The sequence below is a fragment of the Nannospalax galili genome, unplaced genomic scaffold, assembly GCF_000622305.1.
Source record: "Nannospalax galili isolate Female #2095 unplaced genomic scaffold, S.galili_v1.0 scaffold1051, whole genome shotgun sequence".
NCBI lineage: Eukaryota > Metazoa > Chordata > Mammalia > Rodentia > Spalacidae > Nannospalax > Nannospalax galili.
The window spans coordinates 2,379,863-2,386,822 of record NW_008331995.1 but is presented as its reverse complement, the minus strand read 5'-3'; positions in this window follow the sequence as shown (position 1 = coordinate 2,386,822).

Sequence of the window (6,960 nt, the reverse complement as noted above, 5' to 3'; positions counted from 1 at the left end):
TTTCACAGATGTACTTTCAGAGCTCATCAACTCATACCCCTTAAATATGCTGTGTACAGCATATCAACTGTAGTTCAATAAAGATAAACAATAACAACAAACAAACAAAAAACATATCATCAGACTTTCCCATCAGATAGACTCAGTTTTGAACCATAGCTTTGTCTCTCACTTAGTATTCATTTGGGCAACTACTTAATATGCTGAGTGTCATGAGTGAAACAGATATAATGATTCCCACTATAGACGGTTTTCCCAGAGTCAAGTAAGTTCTAGAAAAACCCTTGGTACACAGTAAGTACTTAGTCAATAGTGGCTGTGGAGTAAGAATTTTATCCAACTGAGGCCAAACACGAAGTCAACATTTTCCCTCTTAGTCTAGAGTCACAGCACATGCCATATAGTTATGATCTATGACTATGTGAGTAAAAATTTCACATCATTACATTAAGTGAACACTGGCTAGCAGCATTAACACCGAATGCCAGCTGCTCTCTCCTTTAGTGAAATCAGAGTCTGTAGGGTGAGGATCAGGCAGCAGGATCTTAAAGCCCCAGTTGACAGGGATGGTTGAGAACCAAGACTCTCTAGCTATGCTCCTTGAGCCGGGAACATCCCATGATGGAGGAACTTCCTAGATGTGCAGCTTCTGGCTCTGCCCAAGACGTATTGGATCAGAAGCTGCATTTGAACAAGAACTCTGGGTGACCCATGTGCACAGTGAAGACTGAGACGCAACAAGTGCGATGAGCTCCAGGGGTCTCTCCTTTATCTAATATTGTGTCAAAAGTTTGAATGTGGTGTGATAACATAATGCCTCATTGCTCATCTTATTGGAAGGAATCAAGAAAGGCAGGAAATTATTCCTCAGAGAGACAGGGAGGCAGGCCAGAGAAAATTTACAAGTGCATATGCTTGCTTCTCAGAACAGAAGGCCCTTCATTAGCTCTTTATAAAATGATAATTTGGGATGATTGAGGACAAACTGACACCAACAGAAACTCTATATTTATATACTTTTCAAGCAGCTCCCTTTATGTGGCTCATTTTCAAGTACTTTCCAAATATGGTAATTAACACATTCATCTTTCTCCCAGAAATTTGATTTAATAGATCAGATATTGGTTTGATTATACTTGCTACTATTTATCAAAAGTCTGTACACTAGGCTCTGTGCAAGAGCATCTGATGCAGTGTCTTTGTCAGTGAGAGCTCACATTAAGCCTGTGAATAGTTTTCATCGGTAAACCCATGTCTGCAAAGGGCATTGTGGTGCAGGAAGCCAAATGGCTTGCCAAAAGGTCACCAGAAATTACCAGCTTGGGATTTGAACCTATGTCTGCATAATCAAAGCATGTGTGTCTAGTACAGCAAAGAACGAAGCTCCTGATGGGAGTGATGGATTTGTTTGAGTCCTGACTCTTTGTTGAAATGAATGAATGAATGAATGAATGAATGACTCAGCTGCATAGAGCATCACCATGAGGCAGGAGTGAAGGTCCAGAATGTTCTAGATGATTAGCAAAGATGAGGCAGTCATTCTAAGGAACAAGAGGGCAGCCTGGTGGCATCCAGCCCCTACCCTGGAGGGTTGGAGTAGGGATGGAGGACTGAGGAGCAGGGCAGCAGGGGAGCACAGAGTTGCAGGGGAGATGGAGCTATTGATAGCAAACATTCCAGCAATGAGTCTTTGTTTCATCATGTGACAGCATGTACGGTATCTGGCATACAGTTGGACACACAGCAGCACTTAACAAATGGTAGCTTATCATTGTTATCAAAACTGTTGTTACTGTTTTCTATCAAATAAGAGTCTTTGCAGGGACCAGCTGCCTCATTAAGTGTCCCTCCATTATCTTTGAGTTACTGCAAACTGGAGGCCCTGTTCTGTGCAGCCTGTCCTCGGACTCAACCTCAAAGGTCATACTGCCTGTTTGCAGTCCTTCTACATTCCTTTTGTTATCTAGCTTGAGTTTATATTATTTTATTTTTGAGATATATTTTAATTAAGCAAGAAATAGATTTTGTGGAAAAATAGAAATATATAAGCAAAAATAAGGAAAAACAACAGAAAATGCCCATCTTTTGTTGTGTAATATTTAGGTAATTGGCAATATGATACCATTATAAATGATGTGGTTTCAGCATCTTTGTCTGTAAATCTTTGTGCCTGTCCTTTATTTTGACGCTAGGACTGAATTTTGAAGCAGAACCAGCAAAGCTGTTTGGGACCAGCCTCAGTTGTAAGCCTGCCCCTAGATTCAGGGGTTAAGCCCAGGAAAAATCTTAGGTATGTTCTCTGGGGAAAAGGGCTTGATGAATGCTGAAAATTTGCATTTCCTGATTTACATAGAATTCCCCTGAGACAGAGTCTGCTCTGAGGTATCTCAGGGATGACACTTAAAAATGGTATTTGGGAAACTCACCTAATGAAAACGCCTGAGGCATCTTCAACACTGCTGTGCTCACCAGGGATTCCAGAAGAGCTACCTCTGTGTCTGAGGTCGGAAGCTCCCAGAGGAGAGATGGCTCTATTGAGTCGCATCACTCTTTGAGAGAACCTGGGCTAAGAACTCCGGTACTTCCTAGCCCAGCCTGAATCCTGGGAAATCGTGTCTTTCTGCCAGCAATGAAGAAAAACTAGCTCCAATGAGTCAGTTCAGTAGTCAAAGAATGTCAGCACAGACAGGAAGCAGATCCAAAGCCATCAAGTATACTGCTATTTCCACTGTAAATTAGAAAGAAAATCCATGTTCCTTACTATGCACAGTAAGGACACAGAAAAACATTATGGGGTTTGATGTTGGAGAAACCCCAGGTCTGCCCACCAAGACAGCATGAATGACAGATGAGCCCTTCATTAGCAGATAAAAGATGAGCATTTTGGAGACCTGACTCCTATCGACTTGGACTTCTAAGGACCCTGAGCCCTGTGAGCTGCATTTCAATTCCTCATAAGAAGGGAGAGAAGCAGGGCTGCTGGTGTGGAATTTGAGGAGGGAAACCATCTCCATCTGCTTCCCAGGGGAAATTCCACAATGTGACTGTGGCAATATCTGGTTTTTCTGAGTTGCAGGGCACCTCTAGCCTCAAGGCTCAGCTGCCTTGTGTTTTCTCAAGGCTTTTGTATGTCCAACAGAACATAGGGAAGACATGGAACCACATAGCACAAAAGAATTCTTGTTGTCAAGCTTTCGTTTATAATACCCCATCAGTCAAAATGATTATCATATAAATTTTGAAAAATATTTATGTAGAAAATGAAATGAGAACTATGTTAGAGATGGTAGCCTGACTTTTTTTAATGGACAGAATACTGCTCAGACACTTCACAAATGAAGATAGCCAGATGGATGATAAACATTTGAAAGATGCCCAGCTTCACTAATTACTACAAAATGCAAATGAATACAACAATGGCATGCCAACAAAGGACACCCCTCAAAACACTGTGTGTAATTCAGATGATGTATGTTTAGCCAGTGACACAGTAATTCCATTTCATATATATCTATGGGACTGTATCATGTGTACATTAAAAGTCATGCGTGCGAATGGTCATAGGTGCACCATTTAAAAATACAATATTTTAATTAATTCTTTGATAATTTCATATAAGCAAACAATGCAGTTTGATCATATTCATTCCCCATTTTCACCCTCTCAGCTCCTCCCAGATTCACCTCCACCCATTACCCACTTCAACGTTGTGTCCTCTTTTTATTTAATAGCCCACTGAGCCCAACTTGTGATTCACTTATACTCATGGGTATGGGGACATCCACTGGAGTATGGTCAACCTATCGAAAGGCACACTCTTAAAGAAAACTGATTCTCCTGCCCCTAGAAGCCATCAACTGTTAACAGCTCCTCAGCTAGGGTTGGGGGCTTGTGCCCCTCCCACTCCATGCTGGAATGTTGACTGGCTTGATCTTGTGCAGGTCTTGTGCAGGCAACCAAAGCTGCTGTGAGTTCATGAGTGCAGTGGTCCTGTCATGTCTAGAAGACACCATTTTGCTCTGATCTGCCCAGACCTCTGGCTCTTATAATCTTTCTGTCCCCTCTTCTGTGATGATCCCTGAGCCTTGGGGGAAAGGGGTGTGATAAAGATGTCAAATCTGTGGTTAAGCATGTTGACCAGCCATGGGTTTGTACATTAATCATTGTCCACCAGGTGTGCTATTTTTTTAAAAAATATTTTATTATTTTATGTGTATGAGTGTAGTGCCTGCATGTAGGTAAGTGCACCCGTGTTGTACAATGCCTGCCGAGGACAGAAGAGGCTGTTGGATCCCCTGGAACTGGAGTTACAGACAGTTGTTAGCTGCCATGTGGGTGCTAGGAATCGAACCCGGGTCTTCTGCAAAAACAGTCAGTGTTCTTAACTGCTAAGCCATCTCTCCAGCCCCGCTATTTTTTAATAGCAACAAAACTGGAATCAACTAAAAATTTCTCAGCTGTAGAATGAATAAATTACTATTTATTTATTTATTTATTTATTATTTATTTATTTTTTGTCTTTTTGAGACAGGGTCTTTCTGTAGCCCCAGCTGTCCTGGAACTCACTATGTAGACCAGGCTGGCCTCAAACTCACAAAGATCTGCCTGCCTCTGTCTCCCAAGTGCTGGGATTAAAGGTGTACACCACCATGCCGGTTTGAATAAATTATTTTTTAGTTGTGTGGTCAAACACCGAAGAGCAATATAAAGAACAGCGTACTTGGACATAGAGCAATTTGAGTGAATTTCAGAGATATAATGTAGGACAACATAAGCGAACAAAACATACATACTGTGTGGGTCCATTGTCTAATGTTAAATTGACAAATTGCCTGGTCAATGATGGATGGGAAGTTTCTAGAATGCTGATTGTGTTCTATTTCTTGCTTGATTATGTAGGTATAACAGCTTATAAAACTCCATCAATACATATACATACACGAGCATGGCACTTTCCTGTATGTGTGTTATACTTCAGTGAAACATTGCACCTTGCTTTGAAAACAAAGGTTGGAGAAAGAGATGTCTGATAAATACTAGACTATCTCCTTATTAGGAGAAGAAAGGACTGTGATGGAGTCAAGGACAGTCATTCTGTACTTGTATTTTTGTTTTCTCTGTAAGTGTGGGACAAAAGTTTGTTGACAAACATATTTTGCTAAATGGAACTTTGTTCTTCAAGGTGACCATGCCGTGAATCATTTTGAGAAGGTCCTTGCTCTCTAATTTGTCTCGTTTGTGAATTAAGACTTTTATTAGGCTTCCTTCCGGCAAGGTGCACCTGAACTGCTACAAATGAGCCATTTGCTCTTGCTCCTGAGATACAATATACATCAAGTTAACTTGTATTCTCAAATTACATCTACATTCACCTCTGTATGAGTTTTGCAGGGCTGCCATAACAACAGTTTAAAATAATAGAATTATTACTTTCATGATTCTTAGAGATCACAAGTCTGAAATCAATAGACCAGCAGGACCATACTCTCTGATTCTAAAAGAGAACCTTTAGCCTTTTTCCTTTCTGGAAGCTTCTGGCTTTCCTTTGCTTGTGGAGGTGCAGCTCTGTCTCTGCTCTTGTTTAGCTTTTTCCCTCCATGTCTTTTGGTATCCTCTCTACTTCCTAAAAGAAGGGACACCCTAAATCCAAGATGCTTCTATCTCAAGACCCTTGACTCATTTTGATTGTGCAGACCCCATTTCTAGACAATCTACATTCTAAGCTTCAGAGTGAACACGGATGTGCAAGAATGATTTCTGTTTATCTCATATGGACAGGGACACAGGGCTGAGCACACAACAGCCCTGCATGTCTGTCTCTTGGCTACACAGAGCCCCACTAGAAGACCGATTCTTCCTTCCAGTCATTCAACAAATGTGTTTAGGCTCTGCTACAGGCTGCCCAGACCCAGGAGATAAAGCCCTTATTAGTTGTTAAAATGCAACTGTTGGCTGAGATTTTTAAAATCATTTAATCCTCTTGACATCCTATTATTTTAAGGACCTAGCATCTGTAGCTGCACAGAGTTTAGGTAAACTTTGTCATAGTCACACAAGTAATGAGTGATTGAATTTCTCATTGACTGCTTCAAAGAAGAGATTCTTTCTCTTAAAACTCTACCACATGAAAGATTGAGAAGATAGAGCTATTGGTAAGATGCTTGCCTCCCAAGCATGAGGACCTGAGTTTGATCTCTAGAATCCATATAAAAATGCCTGGTAAATGGCATGTGTCTACAATCCTAGTGCCGGGAAGGCAGAGATAGGAGGATCTCTGGGGCTCACTAGCCAGCCAGCCTAGGCAAATTGGTGAGTTTCTTGTCAGTGATAGACCGGCTCTCAAAGAAGGTTGGTGGCACTCCTGGAGGCAAGAGCTGATGTTGTCCTCTGGCCTCCACATGCAATTACAGACACCACCCCACACACATCTCAGTGGCAAATTAAAACAAAACAAAACAAACCATACCACACTGCACCAGTCACCAACTGCTTGTTCACTATGGACCAGGCTTTGAATGAGCTAGAGAAATTAGAATTAGACCTTGGGCCCTGCCTCTGAGAGGCTCATAGCTAAGACTACTAATGGGAAACATCTTGTTCATTCACTAGCATGTAATGAAAGCATCCTTCATGCAAAGACATTGTATACAGTGCTGCAGAGATGTTAGCAAACAGTATATAAGATCTATAGTCCCTGGAAGCTGATAGTCTAATGGAGAAACATGGTAAGAAAAAGTAGGAAAAAAAATATGAATAGCTTGGGGTAAATGTTTTGAAGGCTATAAACTAGGATGTTAATCATATCTGAGTAAAACACTTTATGCATATTCAACAGTTTTTAAATAATTTTTTTCAAATATTTAAAAAATTATTTATTTAATAACCATATAATTAGAAGAAGCATTTCATTACAACAGCATTGACATATTCAATAACAATTTCCAGAGCTAAGATGCATCT